The 25,857-nt window shown below is 40.1% G+C and overlaps 1 protein-coding gene across 5 annotated transcripts in view; it reads left to right on the forward strand.

Annotated features, from left to right (window-relative positions):
* Window positions 1-287: 287 nt before the first annotated feature.
* Window positions 288-25,857, forward strand: part of ddr1 (discoidin domain receptor tyrosine kinase 1) — an 86,862-nt gene continuing 61,292 nt past the window's right edge. For 3 of the 5 annotated variants that reach the window (XM_014468682.2, XM_023331244.1, XM_023331246.1), the window contains exon 1: window positions 288-610. The gene's annotated coding sequence lies outside the window, so the exon portion shown is untranslated. Of the gene's footprint in view, window positions 611-2,517; window positions 2,697-25,857 lie in introns of those variants that run through there. The other 2 variants (XM_023331245.1, XM_023331243.1) reach the window with 2 other exon arrangements.

Consider the following 25,857-nt stretch of genomic DNA (forward strand, 5'->3'; position numbering starts at 1 on the left):
TGGAAGAGGCGACCTCTCTTCATCCCACACTCCAGAATAACATGCATGTAAAGTTAATTGGTTACTCTAAATTACTCATTATAGTTGCCTGTCCTGTGAGCTTTTCTGCTCTTTTCCAGTACGTAACTCCCTCCCCCGGGCGGCTCTGATTGGCTGAGCTGCATGCTGGAATATTCAATCAGACACCTTGCTTGCAGCTGTGATTGGACACAGCCGGTGCAGTTATGTAAATGAGCACCTGGCGGCGCCTGCTGGCCGGGCTGCGGAGCCCGGAGAGCAGGCGGTGTGGCTGGGGCTCGCATTCAGAGAGCGACCAAGGACCGGAGACGTTCCACGGTGCGCTCCTCCATGGTGTAGGTCATATATGGCCGTCCTTCTTTGTTGACAAGTCTTAAATATCTGTGTCTTTGAAGTGACAAGTGGAAGTCGACGCTTACAACAACAACATTTGACTGTTTTCTGAGTTTTGGCTGAACTACAGACTCCGGACTCTTGGATTATTCTGAATTATTCTGGTGGACTCGTGTAGTTAAAGGCATTGCTGTATAAATACAGCTTATCCCCAAAGTTTGGACCGGTGTTACGACACTCTTCTCCCTGTTTTTCTAAGGTAAGTACAGATAAAACTCGCGTAATGCCATGCGCTTTCCTCCTCGCTTTGCGTTTACGCCTTAATAAGCGGCTATAATAATATTGCAGTGGATATTTCCAGCCTGCTGCCCGTGTATTTGTCTGTGTGTCTGTCTTGGCTTGGCGTCTGTGAGTCTCGGTGTGATCTGGACATCGGCCACAGGCTCGTAGACGCGCGGATCAGCTCCCAGCAATGCGCCCCGTTTTATGCGCGTTTGTGCGGGGCGACGCATTTGGGCATCCAGCGACTGCGTAACAGAAATATTCCGACTGGGCGCATCATGGTGTTGACTTGTTGACCAGTCAGGATCTGGGGCATGTTTATATTTTAAGTCAAGACTTCACCTTAATCATTTAACACATGATAATAATTTATTCTAAGTAAATCCCATTGAAGGAAACTTGGCGGACTTCAATTACGTTACGGCCACTAACTAGTTTCTTCATTAGATTTAGCCAAATATAACAAAACCTGTCTTAACTGTGCAAGCTCAAAGAAAAGCATCCCCACAGCATGATACTGCCACCTCCATGTTCCCTGGTACGGGATGGAGAGATTCGGATTAGTTTTCTAGCATAAGCGACTGTTCTGCATGTATTTCTTCCTGCCAGTCGACCATAAAAGGAACATTTGTGGAGTGAATTGGCTAATAAATGCAATGATTTCTTTTATTCTTTTGCTCAGTAGATTACTTCATGCAGTCCCATTCTGATAAATTACAAAGTCTAGACTTCTTGACTTTAACTCCCTCACTTTTAAATTGATCTTCTGTCTGTCATCATTTTCTGGAAGACTCAGAATTGATTGATAACTGTCATGCATTCATTAATTTATCTCTCTCACACTCACACACCTAACCCTGTGCCTTCGCAGCAGCGCAGGTGACCGGTTCTAAGACCACCAGCTTTGATTTCTCTCTCCTCCAGCTGTGGAGGAAAGGCTGACTCGTATCATATTGTTTATCATGATGAATTTCTTATCATTATAAGAATTTTGATTTATTCTTGTCACAATAAATTCCCATTAATGATGTTTACAAACCCGCTAAACTGTCCCTGTTATCAGGATTCATAGTTTTACTATTTTCTCCACTGTGTGTTGAAGGAAAGCATAAAAAACAACCAATAAATGCGAAAATACAGTTACAGGGTGTAAACTGGTGATGCTAGTCACACTTTTTTACACATTAATGGATGTTTCTAGCAGCATTGTTTGTGTTTGTGGGGCTATAATTGCCATGACTCAGTCACAGAGTTGACGGAAAAAAAGATGCATTGTCCCTTTTTATTGGTACAATAGTTCTGCAAAATATTGTGATAAAACTTTAGGTCTTGGTCAACAGAGCCAAGCCCGAAGCCACCCGGTGCAGTGTTGATACAGAAAATATTTCAGATTCTGAAGAAACGGCTCCAACAGGATATTTTCTGTGGTTTGAGTCATTGGGAAAGGGCAGCAACAGTGAAATGATTGTTCTCTCTTATTCTGAGAGCAGAACTGTATAAATAAATGACAAGATTTTGCTCAAAAACTGTGTTTTGACATGAGGGGCAAGGTTAAAACGCAGGAGGCGTTGCATTCTCCTCCGCCAAGTGAAGGTAGCCTGATGGAGGCGTTAAAACAATCCGTTCAGCGGGTGGTCACCTCTCCCAGCGCACACACTCTCCAACATCTCGATGTTTTGGCTGCAGGTCACTGAGCAGGCAATTCAGAGGAGGTGCACCATTGTTAAATTGTTTGGAAGAAGAGGAGGGAGGAGGTGGGGTGTCTTTGCTTTTCACAAGCAGAGGCTGTAAAATGCTTTTTTTTCTTTTTTTCCTGCTCCTCGTCCCTCCTTCTTTGCCTCTGGAGCAACGGCAGAGGCATAAAGAGAGGAGGAACTGGAGGTGTGATGCACAGATCCTCCCAGCCAGCACATGTCTGCTGGATCTCAGTCTAATGGGCATCTGGCTGCTAATTCCTCCACAGTATCCCATGAGAGCAATTGGCCCCGTGAAGCTGCTTTTTTTATCAGCTGTGCAGCCCGAAGGGACAAGGAATAGTTCAAATAGTTGGACACACCAGCTGTGTGAGTATAAGACCTGAAGGACAGCTTTTTTTTATTGATTTGTCTCCGTCTCTGCAGTTTTAGGACAAAATGACGTTAATTGGTTTGTGTGATTTGTGATGAAGGATGGCCTGTATTTTGGGAGTGGCTGTTTGCTTCTGTGCTGATTTATCAGAGAAGTGAAGACTCAGCAAAAGAAGCCTTAAGAAAATTATCTCTTAATGTCAAGCTAGAATTAAGGTAAAGTTGCAATCAGGCATGAAAAGACGTTATTATGATCTATTGTTGCAAAAGCTTTTGTTCAAAAAAGAAAAACGATTATTTCTAATGCTATTATTAAGGTGATATAAGACATTTATCACTTTAATGTCTTATCTGTTAGATTTATGTTTTAGTGTTATGTCTTTGTTGTTCTGGTTTCAGTCATGCGTAACAGTTTCACCATAAAATTACTTGTTTACTGTCTTAGTGATGCGTAAACGTATGGAAAGATATAAAATAAACATCTAGCAGCTGTAACACACTAAACTTAGTGACAGTTTGAGTAAATGTGCTCGTTACAATGATATTATTAGACCTTTTTGTCAAGTTGCTGCTGATACTAAGCAGGTTAATTAGTTTGTCTTTTGCCTGAGTGGACCTGCAGTCGGCTGCTCAGTAGAGAAACTCCTTGTTTCTCACCAGCTGCAGATTTAAAATGATCCGAATGCGAATGTTCGGATCTCCTTTTGAGTAGATCAGACATATTTCCAAACATCTGAATTTATTTATTTATGCAAGGAGAAGTCGTTTTAGCCTTCCTTCAGCCAGCTGACGGGCAGTACGGTGCAACAAGCTGAGAAGGAGTGTTTTTCAGATATTCAAGTGTTTTTCAAAACGTTCAGCTTCTGACCCACAAAATAAAAGCAGCATGAACTTGTGACCCAGACTCTGTGGTGAGTGTGCGTTTATTTCTTCTTCGTCAATAAAGCAGAGATACAGCAGCCAAAAAAAACCTATTAAATATGTTTTACATACTGGAAAGGACCTTCAGACCTGACATGCAGGGGCGTGCATAGATATTCTGGGGACAGGTGCTAAAGGGGACCTTGAGCAGCACATGGCAGTGATGTGGGATTTAATATAGGCACAGTTTGAACATGTATATCTACACGGGCTGCTACCAACTATTATCTTAGCAATCGATTAATCGGTTATTCTGATGATTAATCGGATGAAAATGGAACATTCTACAGATTTTCCATTTAACCATTTAAGCCTTTTTAGAAATGCATAAAAAAAGCAAATAAACAAAAACTGAATCTCTTTTCACTTTTTCCTCTTTGCGCTCTAGCTGCCCCCTAGTGGCAGTCTGTGAACGACCCCACCCATGCGTGAACCAAGTAGCGCTCCGACCCAAACTCTAGTTACTCCAGTCAAAAAAAAAAAAAAAGAAGTAAATCCAGTCACTCTGGTGTTTTTCCTGTCTAGCATTGAATCCGTAGCGTTTTACAATCCCTGGTTTGCCTCAGTGTGGGTCTCTGGCCCATTCATACTTTAGTTATTGTTGCTTTTGAAAGCACAGCTATTCATTCAAACAGAGAAGAAATGGGGCTGATGTTTAGCTGCAGTTGGTTTTAGTTAATCAGTGACCTGAGTTCAGTTTGTTGTCTGGGGCTTTGTTCTGATGGAGCTCCTCCTTTTATGACTCACTTCTGTGTAAAAAGACTTTCAGCAGGTGAATAGAGAGCCTGCAGCAGTTTTGAATTTGTGTCCGTTGAGTCATTGTGCGGACCCTATGCGATAATTGAGCCACATGTTTGCACAGTTGCCTGATCTTTATGGCCAACGGTCTAATGTGGCTGGTAAATCACACGAGAGAACACGGTGATAATGGGTGTTTTCAATCCATACGAGCAGGCTTTTTTCTGTCTCCTCTCACGGCGGTCGTGTGTTAATCAGAAAGTCTGCTTCTGCTCATAATTGGCTCCCGACAGGCTGAGCAGGAAGGCCGGTGGAGGAATTCATTCAAGTCTAAGGAAGCAGCACCATCACTATTCTCTCTCACACTCTTCAGCCGCCTCTTTAATGGGAAAGAAAACCAATTGAAGGCACAACTCAGCTGACCACCATGACGCCAAGTCTAGACTGTGGAGAAAACGTGGCGGCATGCATGTGATCAAAAACACAGTAAAACAAACAAATTATTGAGTGGCTGGACTTTAAGCAAGATGTGGGTGCAGCTGGGCAACAAATCAATATATATTTTGACAGACCTGTGATCAATATCAATAGATCTGATCGAATATTCAATAAGGTTTTAAATCTGGATCCAGAACCGCACAGCATTCTGGGAGATGTAGTCAGAGGAAAAGCTTTAACCTCTCATAGCTAAGCTACGCTGGTGGAATCAACTAACTCACTCACTGTTTGATTACCTAGCAACAACCTGCTGAGTAACTTGTGGTTACCTAGCAACAACTTGTTGAGTAACTGGCGCAGCAGCAGTTTAAGTAACTGCTTAAAAATAAAAAAAACAGTGTGGAGTGAAAACTTTAGATAAGACAGGAAAAATCACACCACCAGTTTTTTTTCAATATTTCTGATATTTAAAACAAAATCAATAATTATCTATTGACTCGTACGAAACGCTGGTATCTTCATAACATTTTTCAGTCGAATCGACAAGCCCCAGATCTTTGATATTCCTGCGCTTCAGTTGTCATTAAGTTTTCACATCTGTTTGATGAATCCACATCGACAGACTCTTCGTCATCCTCTCACTCCTTCCCCATACCTTTGATCACCTGGTGTGTATTTTCTGGAAAATCTGATTTTCTCTACATCTCTACCTCTGAGCACAGATTTCTCATCCTTCACCTTCTATCCTCTTTAAGTCAGCACTAGATGTTTTATTTGTCCTCCTCTGCTCATTCATCATACCTCCAGTCTGCTTTGTGCTGTCCTCTCCGTGTCCGATTATTTATCTGTTTGCTCTTTCCATCAGCGACGCCTTGCCGGGGCTTAGACGTAAGCACTAACGGGATAAATTTTCCTCAAAGGATTTTGCAACATGTCTTATCGAGACCTTTCAAAGCTTTGCTTCGTTCTGGTTTTAGATCAAGAAGCTCTGTGTTCAGCCTAAAATTAAACGTCACACCTTTTGAAGGTCATCTTGTAAAGAAACGGACATTTTCAGTAGAGTCCAGCAGCTCACCCACTGGTTCATTTCTCACCACATCTCTTCTTAAAACCCAAACATGTTCACATACAGAAATACTCCTGATTTATTATTTTTTATTTTATTTAAACATTTTCCACATTTCAACCATAAAATTCTATATTTTATTGGAATTTTGTGATCAACATGAGGTCACTCATATTTGGGAAGTGAGTAAAAATGACAAATTTATCCAACATGTAATGTGTATAGTAGTATTCTATAGTATTCTACCCCCTTTATTCTGATTCCCTTAGATCACAAGTGTCAAACTCAGGGCCCGGGGGCCAAATCCGGCCCACCGTGGCTTTTAAAATGGCCCTCTAGAGTCTTTAGGGGCACATAAGTAGAACATTTGTGTGCTTAACTATTATTTGTATCAATCACATTAAATCCGTGTACAACCAGAAGACATCAGTGTGAAAAGATGTTCGATATATTAATTTTAAGAAGCACAGTTATTAATATTTTTGCAGATTAATGGGTTTTATCAGTATGTTTTGGAACAACTGGGCCTTTGAGAACATTCGTAATCTATATATGGCATAAAATAAAGATGAGTTTGAGACCCTTGCCCCAGATAAAGTCTGGTGCAGCCAATTTCCTTCAGAAATCACACAATTAGTAAATACAGAGTCCAGTATAAATCCATTTGTTCTGTGAAGGCCTAAAATGTTTGTTTCTGAACATTATTGAACAAACAGTATCATGAAAACCAAGGAGGAGGTCAGAGAAGTCAGGTGGAGTGTTGGAGAGAAGCTTAAAGTAAAACTAAGTCACAAAACGATATCCCAGAACTGGACGACAAATCAATAACAATATATATCATGATAAACATGTGATAAATACCAGTAGGTAATACTTATGATAGACTCTTCAAACATTTCACTTAAGCCTCTCAAGGGCAGCTGGGAAAGTTGGTGGCTTCAACTAACTCACTCATTCACTCTTTGGTTACCTAGCAACAACTTGCTGAGTAACTTGTGGTTACCTAGCAACACCCTGTTTAGTAACTGGCGCAGCTGCAGTTTAAGGTTTTGCCAAAGGGGTCAGATCCTAGAATCTGACCTTCAGGGGTCACATCCTAGAATCTGATTCTAGAAGTTGCACATCTTCCTCAGCTCGGTTCAGTTTATCATTTGAAAAAGAAAAAGCAAAACACAGTTGAAAACCTGGTTTGTGATCTTCCACATAAACCACTGGGCTGGCTAATGAGAGCATGTGTGTGTTGGAGCAGCAGAATCAGGCAGCACAACTGAATCCGACTGAGAATCTGTGGCAAGACTTTAAAATAGCTTCTTCTTTTTCAGATGCTCTACATCCAATTAGATTAATCTTGCTCTTTAGCAAAGGAGAACGAGCCAAAACACCAGTGTCTAGATTTGGAAAGCATGTAGACACTCATCCTAACACACTTGCAGCTCTGATTGAAAGCAAAAATCTTTCCACAAATTACCGATTCACGGAGTGAATGCAAATGCTATCCGTACTTTTCAGATTTTTGTTTGCAACAAAATTGTTTAAACCTTCCCACGTAATTTCCTGAGCTGGTTTGTGTTGATTTGTAGCTCTAAAAATAAATTTCTGGTGTTGGCATGACAGAATGTAGAAAGGTTTAATGGTCTGCACAGTTTTTCAAGGCTCTATAACTTGACTGGTTTGAATGATGGAGTGAGTATTTCTGCTTTTTTATCTTCAGAGTGTCTGTTGGGTTTAGCTCCAAGGCTATAAATCAGCTGTATTAAAAAAGAATGATTTCAGTGAAAAGTAGAAGTAGTGAAGGTTTATGTCTCCTGAATTCAAAGTGGCAGCTGGTTTTAAAGTGGAAGGGCTGGAGTATTCCCAGTGCCACCACTGGGAATGCTTCCTTGGCAGCCCTCTCCAGGTCATCCTGCTTAAATATAAACTTTCGCTCCAGGCTGAGATTCTGAGCCGACCAAAGAAAATCAACCAGAAATTTTCTATACACATTCTTTCTGTTGGAGATTTTCTTTAGTTTCTGACCCTTTAATGGGGAAAATCCCCACAGAATGACGGGACCGCCACCATGTTTGACTGTAGAGGTAATACCAACGTGATGCCAGGAGAAAACTGCATTCAGATTATTTGTCTCCATTGCTTTAATGCAATACAGCAAACTAAAAACAGACCGGACAATTCAAAGACTTGAGCTCTGAAATACAAAAATAAACCAAAAGAGTCTGAACTGGGTCTGGGCTTAAATGTAAAATCTGATTTTATTTTGTTTTATTTCATTTCGAGTATTGAACATTTTGTTTTCTTGCTTTCTTTTCTAAAAAAATGACAAATGTTTTCAAGAAGTGGCCTTTATTTCAATCATCATTTCTGCAAGTTATGTGACGGAGCATCAGGACAATATAATATAGTTGTAAAATAAGCAGAATAAACTCGCAATTTTACCAGAAAACAATCTGAAAATTATGAGAAAAAAAAGTAGTTTTAATGCAAAAAAAAGTTTCATTAGCGTCATTCACAGTCCTGCTACTGATATTTTCATACACTGAATAAAATAAATTAGTTTTTTCTCACTGTATGAAGTTAAATCTGACCAAACCTTTCTTATATTAGCTTAGCTTCTGGCTAAAATGTGATGAAAACTTGATGAAGTCAGTGTCAGGGATAATTGTCTTTTTAAATAGTTTTTTATTCAGCGTGTGGATATATCTGGTTTCAATGGTAATTTGATGCTGATTCGTTTAAAATATTAACTTTTTCCTTCTAAAACTGATAATTACTTCACAAGATGATTAACATTCCTCATTTAATATTTTTGTTTTAATTCTCAAACTTACTACTTCATTCTTTTAATGTTAAAATCCTGATTTTCCAGAACTCAAATCTTCAAAAACTAAAAATTTGACTAATGGATCAAATTGATTTATCGCCCAGCTTTTGCCTGAATACTTAACAGAATATTTCCACCTGAGTTCTGGTTACTGTTCTGATTTGAGGATTTGTGAGGGAATAAATAACCCATGTTATGATCACTCAGAGAGACACAAGAGAGCGCCAGACATGGAAGCGCACTCAAACGTCTTGAGCCAATATCGCAAATTAATCTAACATGCATGTTTCTGACTGTGGGAGGAAACCGGAGTACCTGGAGAAAACCCAGAGAGGACATGGAAAATCCTCCCAGAAAAGGTTCCAGCTGTGATTTCTAACCACAGACCTTCTCCTTGTGTCGCCACAACGCAAACCCTGTCAGTTATAGCAAATTATTAATAACTTAGAGCCGTTCTTGGACTCTGCGAGCTTCGGTATCAGCGGTAAAGCACAAAAAATCCAGGAGCTGACAGGTAACAGCTCCCCAATATATAATTTCTCATCTGTAATACATTTTTTATGACTTCATGAAAAATAACTGAAGTGATTCGCTCCTGCATCACTGTTGGGCTTTGATGAACAGTTACTATCTTTTTTTTTTCCCCCCGGTGTCGGTGCCCAGCACCGTCCTTACACACAATGCAGCCCTGCTGCTGACGGCTCAGCAGGGGGCTCCGCCATGTTGGCTGGTAGCTGCTATGTAGCCCAAAGGAGAAAGAAATGCACGAGAAATATTTGACTAGAGTTTTCAAACCGCATTTTTCCACTTAAAAATTATATATTTTTTAAAAATCCAGTCATTGTAAACAACCGTTGACTCTCTAAAAATCATTTTAAGTTATTTGCCCTGCTCTGGAGCCACAAAAGGTTTTTACATACCTTTTTTCCAGCCTCTCTGAAATTTATGATGCTCAGTTAATGATCTGATGAGAGACGGCATCCAGCTGAATCCAGTGAGCTGGAACCAGCCGTGAACCTGCTTCCTTCACACATTTCAGCAACTTGCTGGAGGTGGTGGCTGTTGCTTTTGGAAAAAGATGGCGCTCTATAAACGATGAAAGGAAACAGTTTTTTTTTTTTTCTCTCCCCCAGTTCACTCTAAAAACGAGCTCCGTTTAAATCCACTTCAGCCATTTAAAATGAGTTGTGTTTGAAGCTGAAATATCTAAATCTCACTCTTTTATCATGTGTGTTTGCAACAGCAATAAACTGTTTTTTATGGCCAAGCTTATAAAACTGCTGCTGTTCCTGACATTTATTTTTAAAGGTGACCTACTATGCTTCCATCAACCGGTTAGGGTTGGTCTATAGCCTATACAAAACATTCTGATTATTTATTTTTTGTGAAAAACAAATCATTCTTGGATAATGACATTTTAGTCTTTCATAATGAGCTGTTTTGAGGCTTCTTTAATCCAAGTCAGCTGTTGCTGGCCACGCCCCCCAACTCAACATTTACACACTCACATGAGAATGGCTGCAAACAGATGCACAATTATACAAGCGTACATCTTTGCAAAGCAGAAGTAGAGCCTCCTGCACAGCCAACACGAATGCAGCAACTGGTTTCTGGATGGCAGGTCAACAGCAAAGCATTTGTCTTTTCCAGTAGCCATTGTATAGCACATACAGCGGAGCGGTAAAACCAGCTGACCAAATGTGTTGGAACTCTACTTGAGTTGCTAGGTAATGGGCTGGGGTTGCTAGGTAACGGCTGGGCTTCATTGGAGTTACCAGGTGAAGGGTCGTGCCTGCTGTTTTGTGACGTTAAATTCTGGAGGTTATTGAAAATGGCTTGTTTTCCAGACACCAAAAAACATGTTAATTGCCCAAAACTAGCTGGTTGTTTTTTGTTTGTTTTTGAGTTTGGACTGTTTTTAGAAGCAGTTGAGATCCAAATGGAAGTACAAAAATGTGAATTCAGGAACAAAATAAGTCAAACAATTTCATAGACATTTACTCTTTAAAGTGCTAAAAGTTGCTGTTCTATGATAATTAAGAAAACAAATCATAAATTGTCACTCATGTAAAATGAAGATTATTTTGGCTCTTTTCACCTGTATGAAAAGTTAGAGGTGACAGAATCCAGCAAGCTGCAGCTTCCTGGCTAAGTGTTTGAGGTTTAAACCGAGCAAAACTTCTTCAAAAGGTCGAGGCATGATGTTCCAAGCCTGAGCACCTGATGCAATATGGCCTATTTTATGTGGAAATATATCAAATTTTATTCCTCACCAGAAACTGTATTTGCTTAATTTAAAGCTTTAAAAAGGTCTTTTTTCTTCGGTTTAATTTGCTTAGTTATATTACTTGCGCCGGCTCTTAGTATTGTTGAAACAATTTTGAAACATGCATAAAGAGTGTTGTATTTCCTGAACATGATGAGTATGTGGTCTGCCCTTTTTTATTTTCCTCACTTCAAACCGTCTCATTGTTAAAATGTTAAGAGCTGTGTTTTCTAGCAGAGTTTCCAGCACACATCGTACCTCCTGTGGTTCAGGACACTTCTAATACTCACTAATGGCTCTTGGCAAAGCAGGCGATTTTCAAACCTTGGAATATTTTAGACAACCGTGTTAAACATCAAAGGCTACTTTTCTTTTCCAATATGTCTCCTCTGCATATGACGAATGTGAGCTGCAACAGCAGCCACATTGAGTGGGCTGGATGCGTCTATCTCTCTCCCTCCGTCCACCAGGTCTGAACGGGTACATTACCATCAGGAAACCGTTGTGCGATGTGTAATTTACCTCTTTTTGTCCTGATGAGGGGGAGGAGGAGGGCTGGCACCGTGATGGAGGCATCAGCCTGAGGATTTTAACAGAGAGGTGTTTGTGTGGCTAGAGCCGCAGCAAAGCTCACTCTTTATATTAACCAGGTCGCCACATTTTCGATCCATTGTTTGGTTTTTGTGGCAGTGAAATGTATTTATTTGCCTGCATGCTGCTGTAGTTAAGCATTAAGCAGTCCTGAGAAATGTCAGAAACACTTTAATTTCTCCTGAGCTGGAAGCCATTAGAAATGAGCTGAAGAGCTGTTGGAGGGCTGGGTTAGGCCCGACTGCTTTTCTCACTTTGACTCAAAACGCTGAGTCTCACTGATCTCATTCCTGTATGACTTGATCTCTGCTGTGCTCTTCATTTCTCCCTCTGCCTCCTTGTCTTCTCTTGTTCCCCAGCTCTCGGTTTCAATCCCAGCTCACTGAATGTAAAACCGTCAACCTCCTGCAGGCGATGAGGTGATTTTTTTTTCTTTTTTTCCCCTCACGCTTGTTCTGTCATTCCTGGTTCTTTCGTGTGAATACTGCTGGGAATTTTCCTTCATGACGATCCACTGCTTGTCCATCGGTGGCTGTTTTTTCTCTGTAGTTTGCAACAGTAGCATGGTGCCGTCGCACGTCTCTGCTTTCGCCCCGTCCTCCACTCCAACCTTCGCTTGTTTCCTGACAGCTGCCAGTGAGATCACAGATTCAGGTTTCCTGCATGTTCTCCATGTCAGAATTTCATACTTTTCCAGACTCAACTTGTTTAAAGAAAAGAAAATGTAGATATTTTTACAGTGGTCAGGTTTTAAATATGGAAACTTCAAAATCTGAGGAATGAATGGATGGACAGTCAGCAAAAAGAGAAATGAACGGGTGGATGATAAACAAAAAGATGGATGGAAAAACAAAGATTGTGGATAAATAGCTGGGTGCATATCTAGATTGAATAATTGGAAAAATTGATTTTAGAAATAATGTCAACTAATTTAGTAATCGATTAATCATTAACTGGGCCATACAGACTGAAAAAATTCTACTTATTGAAAAAACCCCCAACATATTCAGAGATGTTATTTAAAAAACTGTACAAAACATATACAGCTCTGGAAACAAGAACAGTTCTTTCACTTTTTTGCATTTCATCAATCGCAGAAATTCATGCAAAATTAACAAATCCAAACATTTCTCTACACTAATGTATAACTGTGAGTGTATTGCAGCTTTTCTACAGAAATAGTCAAAAACATTTAGTTTCAGTGAATAACTTCCCCTTGGATGTAGCAGTTTTCTTCTTCTGCAACACTACCTCAGCCTTACTTATTGTTACTTTATAGTTTATTATTGAGGAACAAATTAAAGCTTTTTAAGGTCTTTAAAGAACAGAAATGTTTGTGTGTTCATTCTGTCTGCTTGCTGTCTTTTCTGATCGTTTTTCTTCTATTTGTAGTTTTTGGAAGAGCTTTAGTGAGAGAAGCGTGTCGCAAAATTCCTTGCAAATATTTCTAATGTAGTAATTTGATTTAAAAAGAAAACACAAAAATGATCCTAAAATCCTCGGAGTACAATAGCAACACCTTTGCACATCCCTACTCTACTTATCGATTATATATGCATAAAAAGCAGGTTTTTCATGGAGTGACTCTCATTAATACTGATATGTTTATCTTCAGTGGCTGAGATGCTGAAATGGTAAGGAGGTTGTGCAATCATAAAGAAAGAAAATGTTCTTTATTTCAATATGCAATAACAGTGGCACAATTAATGATTTTTTTTATGAGTAAATGGATAAGTAGATTAAGGGACAAGATGGAGGAATCGATGATTAACGGATGGTTATGGAAATCTTGAGGCATGAATGTATGGATTGATTAACTCACATCCCTTAACCCAAAAGTTATGAAGTATGAATATAAAATCCTTAGATTAAATCTCAGTTTTTCTTCCAGATTGAGTCGAATTTGAGATGTTGGCTTTAACACGTCAACTCAAAAGATAACACTCTGCAGAAATGTCTCATTAACACGCCAACGCCGCCTCATTCCTGCTGAATTTCCATCACGAGTTTTGCAGCCACACTCCAAAAGAGGTCAAACCCTGAGCCGGCTTTCCCCAGGCAAGAGCAAAGGTTCATTCCCAGATATTTGATAACCTCACTTCTACTGAAGGTGAGACAAGCATTTCATTAACGGGCTTCCACTAGAACCTGGACGCGTCTCATTCCTGATGGGTTAAATGTGGGAACAGGAGCTGAGAAGAGTTCGGATGCTTGTTCCGACACGTGCGAAGTTTCTCGCCTCAAGAAACATCTCTGTGTTTGAGCTACTGTCAGTCCTGTCAAGTTTCCCACAGGAAACTCTAACCCTCTTGTTTTTCAGCGCTCTTCATTTGCATTCGCACAAAGAGCAAGTCGATGTGGTTCACACGCTGCAGCTAATACGCCGCCCCAGTGCTAATAAGACCTTCAGGGTTTTTTATTTATTTATTTTTTCTTTCAATCTCATGTTTCAGCTCTCAGTCTTTCTTCTTTTTGTTCATTTCTGTTTTCTTTTCTCACAGAAGCTCCTTCTGGGTCAAGCACTCTTTCCCTTGTGATTGCTTTCTCTGATGCAGCGGTTCTGGATCACTGTGACCCAGTACCAAACTCTGTTTTTTACTGTAACAGAGCCTGAAATATAACCTGGTTGGGCTTTTGGGTTTTCAATTTCTAGTTTATTACTCTCTGTGAAGACTAACAAAATTATCTTGTTGTTTTTTGTGTTTTTTCATCATTCACAAGCTGGTAATTGGAATAAATACTTTAGTATCAGTTATCACACTTGTATTGATAATTGATTGATTGATGAGAAAATGTAACCCAGGACAGTACTGGAAATGCATGAAGGAACTGCATCCATATTTTAGTTCCTGGTTTTCTATTTCGTTTGAAGTCGCTGGCTGACATGGTGATATTCAGTTCCTCTTTGAAGGTTATTTAGATGTGCATATTTTGCTTATAGAATGCATCATGATTTCACAAATCATGTTTGCCTTTAAGCTGCTGTCACAGTTTCACATGTTGCTCTCCATTTTTCCAAACATGTTTTTTATGCTGGTCCAAAGATGATGAGTTGAGGCAGATTAAATCCCTGTCACACATCTGAATGTTTGAATAATGTTGGGGAAACTTTGATGCTTATGATGTTTGGATTGGGACAAAGTGGGTTTTTTCCATCAATTTTTACTTGATGTTTGTTTGACTAAAGTCAATCCTCTGCATACAATAAATTATTTGCCTTTTTAGGCAGAAAATATGGTTAACTCCCCTTCCCTGTCAGCCACTTCAAGCGTTTCACATAGCCTGGTTGGTGAATTGTATAATAAACACTGATAAGGGAAAGTACATGTGAATTGAACTTTACATCATTATCTCTTTTCTGTCCTGATGGACTCGCTTCTCCTGCTCGTCGCTCATTGATCCCAGATTCTCAGCAAACTGATCCATATGTGAGAACAAGTTGTGCATTTTGATGCTCATGTTGCTCCATAGATCAGAAAGTTTACCAGATTGAGCAAAACCAATGTGATTTTTGGATCCAGCACATCAAAATTACCCTAAAACAGCTGAAAAACCGCAGTTTTTTTTTTTTTTTTTGCTGTTGACCAGTGTAATGAATGAATGCAAAGATGGAACTGCTATTTTATTTTAAAATAAATTTTAAAAAATGATTTTACAGTGACCAAATCAATTAATTACCATTCATAGCTTTATGTAGCTCAATCATCCAATGTCTGATTCAAATAAAACACAAAACACCTAAAGTATTCTGACATTACTGCTTATGGTGGACATATGTAAACATTTGGCCAGAGGTGTAGAAAAGCTGTGTGTTGGACCTGACAGAGCTGTTTTTACGTACTCAGTTGAAAGCACAAAGGGGAATAAAACTGAATTACGCAACTGATTTTATTTTTCAGCTTAGTGTAGCAACCAGCTAATGATCCCGAGTTTGCTGAGCTCATTCTTTACCTGGGTTTGTGCTTCTCTTGAGCCTCGCCTCAGGAGTTTCTGTTCAATTCTTGCTGGTGTGGCGTAGATCTGTGGCGTTGTTGAGTGAGAGTGTGTGTTGAATTTGGTGATTTTTTTTTATTTCTTTTTAATGACTCATTTGATCCTGAGCTGCTAAGCATCCTTCCAGGAATAGTTTTATCACCTTCGACTCTCAGTGTATATACATCATCATCTTTCTGTGGATGCAGTTTTTAAATCCGCAATCAGTTCCTGTCACCCTCTTTAAGTGATTCATCTATTCTTTAGCTGCACTTCCCATCAGGAAACTCAGCAGATTTTAAGGTTCCAGAGGCACGAATGCAACTTCCTTCTGTCAAGGAGTCGTGACACATTGGTGGGCAATGGATGACAAACCAGACTGAATGAGACTCAACTTCCTCCTTAACTCTTTATTTCTTGTTCTAAAAGGGAAATTCACAAGAGAAATTGGTGGAAGATAACCTGAGTTAAATGGTGGTTTCGTTTAAAATGGAGAAAAAGAAAATCTTTCTAATTCAACCTCCCTCTATGTGAAAGAGTAATTTTTCTATTTGCCGACTCTTATTTGCGGGATTGTTTTAATTCAGTCACATTGGAGGTTTCCTGAGCATGACCTGCCTGTTTAAGGTCAAGTCACAGAATCTACATCAGCTCTTTAAGTCCAGACTTTGACTAGGCCACTTCAAAACCTTTCAGAGTTGGTTTTGCTGGAGCTGAAGAAGTGAAGCAACCCCAGAACATCCACCATATTTCAGTGTTGGTAGAGCTGGACGATATGGCTGAAAAATGTACCACGATATAAGGTAATCATATCAGTTGATATTGGCAATTATTGATTAGTTTTTTTGTTTTACATTTCTGAATACAGCCAAGCTGGTGGCGTGACTCTGCCTGTTTTATCCGCAGTTTCCCCTCAAGGTGTTGTGCTCAGTTTCTCCTTTCACTCAAAACCTTAAACTGCTGCTCTTGCAGCTACTCTCCAGGTTTCTGTAGGTAACCACAGGTTTCTCAACAAGTTGTTGCTAGGTAACCAAAGAATGAGTAAGTTAGTTGGTGCCACCAACTTTGGCCACGAGAGGTTGAGCAGGTAAAGTCTTTCCGCTGCATACATCCCCCAGAATGCAGTGCGGCTCTGGCTCTGAGTTCAGTGAAATTATTGAACATTTTATTGGACGTATTTTCTATTTATTGATCACTTGTCTATTGCAATATATATTATTGATTTATTACTCAGCACTAGCTGTTGGTATGATGATCTTTTAATGAAAAGCTTTGTTTTACACCAGGTGTAATGGGAGGCACAACCAATTTTCTCCTGGCAGTCTACAGAATATTTTTTGGTAATCAAGATGTTTTACGACGATGTGAGATGGACTTTTGTGTTTTTTAGGAGGGGACTGAGGCACTAAATGAGTTGAGTGAGGCCTGTAGCATTTTTGATGAGTTATTGTTGCGCTTTTTGAGTAACGTTGGTACACTGGCCACTCCTGGACAAGTTCATTATGGTTTTATAGGAACAACAGTGCATATGGAGGAAGCTGCAGTACCTGGAAAGAAGCCATGCATGCAAACTTTTGGCCTGTGGCAGAAAGTCCGTAGGCTGGGATTTGAACCCAGGACCTTTGTGCTGTCACTGTGCAGTGAAAGTGAATAATATTTTTACATTGGCCCAAAGGAAATTGCTTGAAAATTGCATTTTTTTATTTGTTCAGATCACTTTTTGTGTGTAGACATTTCAGTAAAACAAAACACGCAAAAACTTTTCAAAAATATGTATGTGGGAATACTTTTTCACAGCCCTGTGTGTTTTTCTAAGATAAATAAGCAAACATGCTGACAGTATTCTCTCAATTTTTAGGAGTAAAATCTTCTTCCTCATTAAGGGTAAGAAGCTGTGATGTTGATCCTCTGGAGAAATTATGCTGAGCACTGGTAACACTTAAATATTTAACCAATGTAAACTGAAAAATGTTTTCAAGCTGAATGAATAAACCGGCATAAACAAACAACTGCTGACTCCACTCAGAGTGGGTCTTCAGTAAAAAATGAGAAAACTGCTTTTTTCCACTGAGACCTGCACTTCACCCACTCAGAGCCTCTAACAGTCGAGGGTATTTCCAAGAAACCCATCAGATGACCTTGTTTCTCAGGCTGGCAGTGTCCCATCCTTCAAAGTGTTGGGAAGATAAAAGATTGATTCGTGCTTTCCTCCCTCTCCAGGACTCAGCCTAATATCGCACGCATCCAATTTCCTCGCAGGCTCACGGAAATCCAAAACAAAGAGCTCACTTCTCCGTGCCTCCCCAGTGACCATTAGTCACGTCTAACTGGCAGCGTGTTGCTTTATTTGGCCGCTGCTGAAGACTTCACACGTTGCTTTCTGTCAGAAGTGGTTTTGATAACAAAAATGGGGGAAAAAATTGAGGCTCTGGGCTTTTCAGTGTTTTAAATTTATTTACATGTTTGCTAGATTCTTTCTAAACAAAGTGCAGAGATCTTGAAGGGTCTCTCTTTCAGCATTTTATTAGTCAAATTAAAACGATGACTAGCTTTGATGATTTCACTTTTACCAGAGGCCAGTCCTGCTGACTTCACTGATCCACCAGCTCGAGTTTTACTTTTTATTTAATTTGGCCAAAGTATCTAAACATACGAGTGGATTGCTGTTACATTTGCTAAATATTAATGGAATAAAGTCTTGACTTCGATCAGATATTCACAGCATAACTTTGGTTAAAAGTTATGCTGTGTCTCATGCTGCCATAGTTTAACCTTATTTGTTTTTGTTTAAAACAAAACAATACAAAAAAGCCCCATCTAACCATTTTGTTGTCAATACGTTTTGACACAAAAATGACTAGAAATGTAACGTCACAAATCCGCAGGCACCGGCCGTTACCTAGCAACCCCAGCAAAGCCCAGTCCATTGCCTAGCAACCGAAGCGGAACCCAAGCACATTTGGTCAGCTAGTTTTAAGATGAAATAATTTTGTTTGTCTCAGCATAGCACACAACAACAACAGAAAAAAAGTAAATAAATAATATAGAAATAATAACAATAAACATACAACAATAAATAACAATTAGCAGTGATAGTCTTAAGGACAAACGCATATTGCTCAGTATATGTTCAACATTTAAAACACACAGCTCCAGAGACTGTGTGTGTATCATAAAGTTTTATAGCTGCAGGCAGAAAAGACCTGCTGTAGCATTCCTTAGCACATCTGGGCTGCAGTGATCTTCAGCTATTTCTGGTCCTCCAGCTGTCCACCATACTGCTCCATGTGCTGTACAATGGCTGCTGGAAAAGACAAGTGTTTTGTTTTTGACTTACCATCCAGAAACCGCTTGTTGTTTTATAAAACCTGCATGGTATTCTTCTGGGGAGTCAACATCCCAATGCCTGGTCACCACAGACGCCCCAGTGCCGCTCCTTATCGCTGGAGGAAATGAAGGGGGAAACGTGAGACACGGGACATAACTGGACTTTAAAAGCTAAAAGTAAATTAAGTCTGACCAAATCTTAGACATCCCCTCTTGTGTTCAACTTCACTGGTTCCTTACAACTCCAGCAATACAAGCCGTACTTGGCCTAAATATGCAAGACCACAAACTCTACCGTCTTAAATGAAGCCAGCACACACACGATCGCAGGCCAACACTTCACTTTTAACTGACTCTGCAGCCAGTTTGGGGAATTAAATGTCCAAAGGCATCACATCTCACCCAGGTAGTTGCGGCTCGCTCGTCTCTCCAGTGATGTTAACGAATGTGGCTCCCGGTGGGGTGTCCAAGATCTTGTGGTAGCCAAGGGAAGCGGTGACATTTTGGAACCTGCCAGCCACACGCTCCACGCCGGCTCCACACTACTGTGGCTAAGCACTTGTTGCTTGAGCCTTGGAACTGCATCTTTAGAACAAAGTTACTATAAAGAACATGATAGGTGGCTCTAGTTTTCACCCCATGTGTCACCTGTGTCCCAGTGACAGGTGCCACAGGGTAATGCTGTGTTTCTCTTTGTGTATTTACTTTGAGCCCTTCAACCATCCACTCCTGTTCGGAACTGAGGAATTTCCCATCAACTTTTTTTACACTGGAAAAAGCTGAAAAAGTTGACACCATATCTGGTGACTAGAAGCATTATCAGCAACAATTTTCTTTCATCTCCATCATTACAGCTGCATCCACTCCACTCCAGAAAACCCTGGAATATAATCACTTTAACAAGCAAACCCAGAGCAGCGAGGAATTAAGCGGGGCTTTTGCTAATGTTTCTGTTCAGCTGCTCTGTTGAGGCGAGGGTTGTGGTGATGTAACCGACAGAAAAAATGAATTAACCATTGATTGTGATTGATTACCTCTCAGATTTCAAGCCCTTGGAACTTGGTTTTTACTTGGCACTGACACAAACTGAAACTAATGGCTGTCTGGACAGGGTGTGGGGCAAAGAGGAAAATCCCAGAATGACTTAGAAGTTATGATGTGCTTCAGAAAACGGTCAGCTGCGATGTAAAACATGCTGTTCTCAGTTAATGGACTAAAACATGCAGAATTACCAGAAAATCCTTCAGGTGACCTTTTGAAATCTGGACTGAATTTAAAGAGGGAAATTTTAAAGGGGACATTTTGCACCTTTTTATACTTCCATTTGGGATTATTCTGCTTCTAAAAACAGACCAAGTGCTTAAAAAAACACCCAGATGTTCTTTTATTTATTTTAAAGTAACAAGTTAATGTTTTTCGGTGTCTGGAAAATGAGCCGTTGGAAAAACCTGCGGAATGTTAACAAATCAGCGGGCACTTCGCCGTTACCTAGCAACCCCAGCGAAGCCCAGGCCGTCACCTAGCAACCCAAACTGAGCTCCAGGACATTTGGTGAGCTGGTTTTACAGCTTTAAGTGCTGTATAATGACAGCTTTGTTGTTTGTATGATGTTCAAAAATGGTTCCGCATTTGGAAAAAAAGGATTCTTCACAAAATCTAAAAAAGTATGGACAACTACCAGCCTCTTCATGAGACTCAGAGGCTTCTTCAAATTCACGGTAGTACAGCCTGCTACAAGAGATTCCTCCTGCCAACAGCCTTCACTATCTACAAAAAACTCTTTGAAGAATTTGAATTAATGAATTACAACATTTAATTTCCCTTTGGGATCAATAAAGTATCTTTGAATTTGAAGTGCAGCCATTTTCACAGAGTGTAAGCGTTGAGTTGGATGCGTGACCAGCAGCTTATTTGGATTTAAAGTGACAAGACGCCCTAAAACATCTAATTCTGAAAAGAATCAAGTATTCAGTACTGACCAGACTGAAATCTCATTATCTAAAAACGCAATGAAGAAGTTTTGTATAGGCCATAGGCCTATCCTTATCTGTGCATAAGAAGTCACCTTTAAAGAATAATAACTGCTTAAGGGTCCAACTTTCAGATCTGTTGAGCAGACGTGAAGCGTGGCCAAGGCAATCTTGCCAGCTTTTCAGAGGGGGAATCTAATTATAGCAACTGGCAGATCATCTTATATGATGCAATGGCAGCAATCTGCATCAGTCCTCCCGCCTGTTTTTCCTGCTCCCGGCTTTGTCCGTCTCGTCAGCAGCGTTTTGTTGTGGGGGACAGAAACAGCAGCTGCTCATAAGTATTCATTAGTCCCGCTCCTGGATTAGTGGAGACAAAATGTGAGTGTGGACCGGGCCTCCTTCAGAACACAGCCGGCCCTTCTCCTTCCCTCGCAGCGCTAACCACAGCTGTTCAACACCACTTGACTTTTCCAACAACAGTGTTCTCAGATGGCCGCGGCCACTTTTGTTCCTGCTAGATGAAACGCGATGTTGGTTTCTGTGCTCATGTTTACAATGTCTTTGTGTCTCGACGCCCTGCTGGAGGAAAGATTCGCTCCCTTGATGACGAAATGCTGATGATACTCTGTGGAGGGGACGGTTTGTTGATGTCATGCTGGTCGTTTTGGTTATTGCCTCAGATTTTAGGCCCCGCTCATCATGTGTAGTCTGACAGGATACACTGAAAAACACAAAACATCACTTGTGCTGGTGTAATTTCTAGCATCTACACTTGAAATAAGGTGAAACTAACTCTTCAGCACCACATAGGAGCTTGTTTTAGGTCAATAATTCATTAATATTGTTGAAAAAGCATAAGTTTAAGTTTTATTGCTTTATTTTAAGCCATATAAAAGAGAAAAAAAATGCATGTTATACCCAATAAGTAACAAAGGATGAAGCAAGTTAATTAAACATACTGTACATCCACTTACATACAATAATATCTATACAGTAACAAGACATTGAGTCCAATTCTGGTTTTACATGGTAATGTTGTATTTAATCATAAAGAGAATGTGTTTAGCTCAAATGTATTTATGCCGATAAATCAGTGCACCACCAGTATAAATGAAAAAATCTTCCTGTGGTACAAGATATGTTTTCCATATTATAAGTTAGAATATATAGGAACTTGTTTTAAGTCATAAATCCTTTTCATGTTGATGTGGAACAACACTTTATAGCTAGTGTATTTTTCATTAACGTTAAGGAATTGTTGATTTAACACAATCTCCTATAAGGTGCTGGAAAGTCACTTGTTAGTTTTTGTTTTATTTACAGTGTGCTATGATATTTGCATAAAAAACTAGACCAAAAATACTTGGTAAAATTTAGTGTTTTTACAGATTTGAGCTTATTGACGACGTGTTTCCCCGATTCACTGATCTTGTGACACATGCAGCACATTACTCATGCATTGTGTCTCCCGTTCTGGACAGCTGCAGCTCCTCCATGCCCAAATAATCGCTCCCCTGCCTGTGGAAAGTCACCGTCTTTCCACCGCTTGCCCCCCTGCCCAAATACTCACACATGTTCCTCATGTCATCGCTGCTCTCGGTTTGCCGTCCCTCCGCCCTGCTGCTGCGCCTGAGCTACCATTCGCCCCGTTTCCACCGCCCCCTCCTCCCTCAAAGGATCCCCTGTCGCTACAGCTGTGTGTCAGTTGTCAGCCTGTTGGAGTCCAAGATGAAGCTGGAAAACGGAGGGTCTGCAGGGAGGAAAGTCTGGCCGCTCTCCCTCTCTCTATCCCAGCTGTCACTCCCTCCAAGACCTCCACTTATCACAAGGTTTCTTTCTGTGAGCCACTGGGAGCCTTTTTAAAAATGTTTTCGAAAGCCGAACACGTACAGTGGTGACCTTTAAATGATAATCTTGAGCAAAAACACCACAGTTTTATGGTTGGCACACAATAATATGATTTGTATGGGTTTAATTAAAAAGAGAAACCAATCTGGTTTTATGATTGCTATTAAAAATGTCAGATTTTGCGACAGTATTTGATCATTAATGTAGAATATTTTTATAACTTTGATGCAAAGATGTGATAGTGGGCCATTTTGCTCTCCCACTGTTTTCATCATTTCATGATTGTTATAGTTTTATTCTCCATAAAAAGATCAATCTGGTGCAGATTCACTTGTCTCTTAGCATGTGTGTGGATTGTCGTTGTTGAACAAACAACCGCTCCACCCACAGCCCTGCAGGAATGAGCAGGTCTATCTGTAGGTCATTAAAGTTGAGAGTCTTGCAACAGGAAAGGGAGAAGCTGAATGGAGTTCAGCCTTTTTGAGGTTTGAACCTCTCATGAAATGTGTTGGCATCCTTTTAGAAATCTGAGTTAAAGTGTGAATTCAGACAGAGAGCAACGCTTTAATGATGGCTGCTCGATAAAGATGGTTCAGATTGTTAACTGTGATCATTTTCTTTGTTTTGAAAAAAAAATCTCTGTTCCTTATATGAATAATTTATCTTGTTGTGTTGTAGCTCTTGGAGAGAGTAAAAACGGCTTCAATAGTGCAACGTTTTATCAAAAACAAGTCGGTGCAGCGGTATATTTACTGCTGCTGTTCACCTCCTTGTACACCAAAACTCTGGAGATCTGATTTTAGTGTGTTACTGAATCGATGATGAATCTGGAGCACACTGTGTTTTAGGGAAATGGATATGACAGCATGTCAACTTTACATTAAAAAGACATTTTTTAATTAAGGGGGAAGTTCAGGAGGTTTCCTTTCTGTCGGCCGGCATACACAGCTGACTGACAGCTGCAGAAACCGAACGGAGAGTTGAACTGTTGCTCACAGCTGGAGGAGATCTAAGCTTATAGATCTAGATGCAATGAAACCGGGCTGTTCTTAACGGGGACTTCATTTTTTGGACGTTTTCAAAGATACTTTTCAAAGATGTACAGTTGTGTAATCTGTTTGCAGCCATCTTCATGTGTGATTGTAAACGTTGAGTTGAAGGGTGTGGGTAGCAAAGCTGGTTACCTAGCAACTCAGGCAGGACTCCAGCACATTTGGTCAACTGTTTTTTTTCACTGTATGTTCTGTACAACGGCTGCTCTAAAAGTCAAGCGTTTTATTGTTGTCTTGCCATCTAGAAACCACTTGCTGCATTCTCATTGGTTGTGCTGGAGGCTCCACTTCTGCTTTTCAAAGATGTACAGTTGTGTAATCTGTTTGCAGCCATTTTCATGTGTGATTGTAAACATTGAGTTGAAGGGTGTGGGTAGTAAAGCTTAGTTGGATTTAAAGAGACAAGACGCCCTAAAACATCCCATTTTGAAAGAGCTCAAAATAATCAGAAATGACAGGAAATGTTTTGTTTAGGCCATATACATCCTAACCTGTTCAAGGAAGCATAACAGATCAACTTTAATATGCAAGAATCTAAGCTAGAAAAATTGCCCATATCTTTATTATTTTTTAACTTGTGCTTTTCCCCCCCCTTATCTTTCAAAAAAAATACTCAAAGTATTGCAGAGAGTCAGCATTCAATAAAAGGCTCCAGTTTTATCCTGGAGTTAAACACAGTTTTATAAAAGCCTCATTGTTTTGCTGTCTAAACGCTTTAGGACGTATCAACAAACAGTTTAATGGAGCTACAGTCTCCTCAAAGATAAAAAGCATCATTGAATCAAAACATCTAAATTAGTTACAGCACAAAGTCATCTTTGAGGCCTTCATGAATGGAGGATGTATTGCTGTATTATTCTACTGTAATGCTCTGAACTGGTTTAATTGGTGCCGACACACCGTGTTTGTGTTTACACGAAAGAGCCAATACTAGGCTGATTTACTGGGACAGGGTACTACACATAAAATATTCATGATATGCTGTATATTTCTGCAGCTACTCACAGGCCTCACTGTGTGTGATGCTCAGCTTGTACTCATGTCTCCTTTAAGTCGGCTCTGATTGGTCGCATGCTGCACTGCAGGAAGCTGCTGATTTAGTCCTGTTTTTTATTTTTATTTTTTTAGTTGGATGTTTAGGTTCTGCGTTGGAAATAACTTCATTGGTGCTTTCACAAATATTTTTGTGTTATTTGCACGTCAGAGCCTATGATTTATGACTGACATCATCAGTACCTGCTGCCTTGATGCAGTGATAATCACAGCAACACGTATTTCAAAGAAGTTCTTCAATTCCATTTTCTGTTTTTTCTGTGGTTTCTGAGTCAATGTGGCTAAATTTGTTTGTGTCTGCCTTGAAGGTTTTATTTGTAGTTTGGGATTCTTTGTTGTTTTGCAGCCATTCATATCACAGGGAACAAAGATAAGAAACCAAAAGGTTTCAGGCAATTTAAGAGCAGTGTCCAATATGAAAGACAATGATTTGTTTTGCTGTTCGGTGTTTGTAACGTTGCAGAGACTTGCATGCACCATGAGCTGTCGCTGCTTGGTGTTTTTTCTTTTTTTAGTTTTTTTTATTACTCCCCTTTTATTGATTCATCTGTTTGGTATTCACTGCAAACATGGATCCATAACCAGGTGCTCCAAAAATGCTCCCTCCTGTTAGGAGGGAGTAGGCTGGAAAATAAGTTAGAGAAATGATTGAGGTTTCAACCACAGGAAGAACACCTCTCCCTTCGAATAAAGATGGATCCCTTAATTATGCCTTCCTCATTTACAAAGCTGTTTGCAGCCCTTTTTTAAAGGCAGGCAAGCTTTATTGTATCACCATGTTTTGGTGCCAGAGAGAAAAACAAATTAGTGTGTGAAACTGCTCTTTGTTATTTGGCTGTGTGTTCGCTCCTGAGAGGGCTGGACCATCGCTCTGCCTCAAAATGTGGAGGAACAACTGATTGAGAGGCACGCGACGTGCTTTGGACTAAGAGGATATGATCGGGAGAGTTGAGTTATTAATGGTGATGTCGAGCCAGTGAGATCAGCCGCCTCGGGCTACAGCTGTGAGTGTGTGCATGTATGGGGAAATTAAAGTTAAAAAGCCTTGCTTGTGTTCGGTCCAGTTTAAACTGTTGAATCTGTCTCTGAATTTCC

This window comes from Xiphophorus maculatus, chromosome 3 (genome assembly GCF_002775205.1).
Source record: "Xiphophorus maculatus strain JP 163 A chromosome 3, X_maculatus-5.0-male, whole genome shotgun sequence".
NCBI classification, from domain to species: domain Eukaryota; kingdom Metazoa; phylum Chordata; class Actinopteri; order Cyprinodontiformes; family Poeciliidae; genus Xiphophorus; species Xiphophorus maculatus.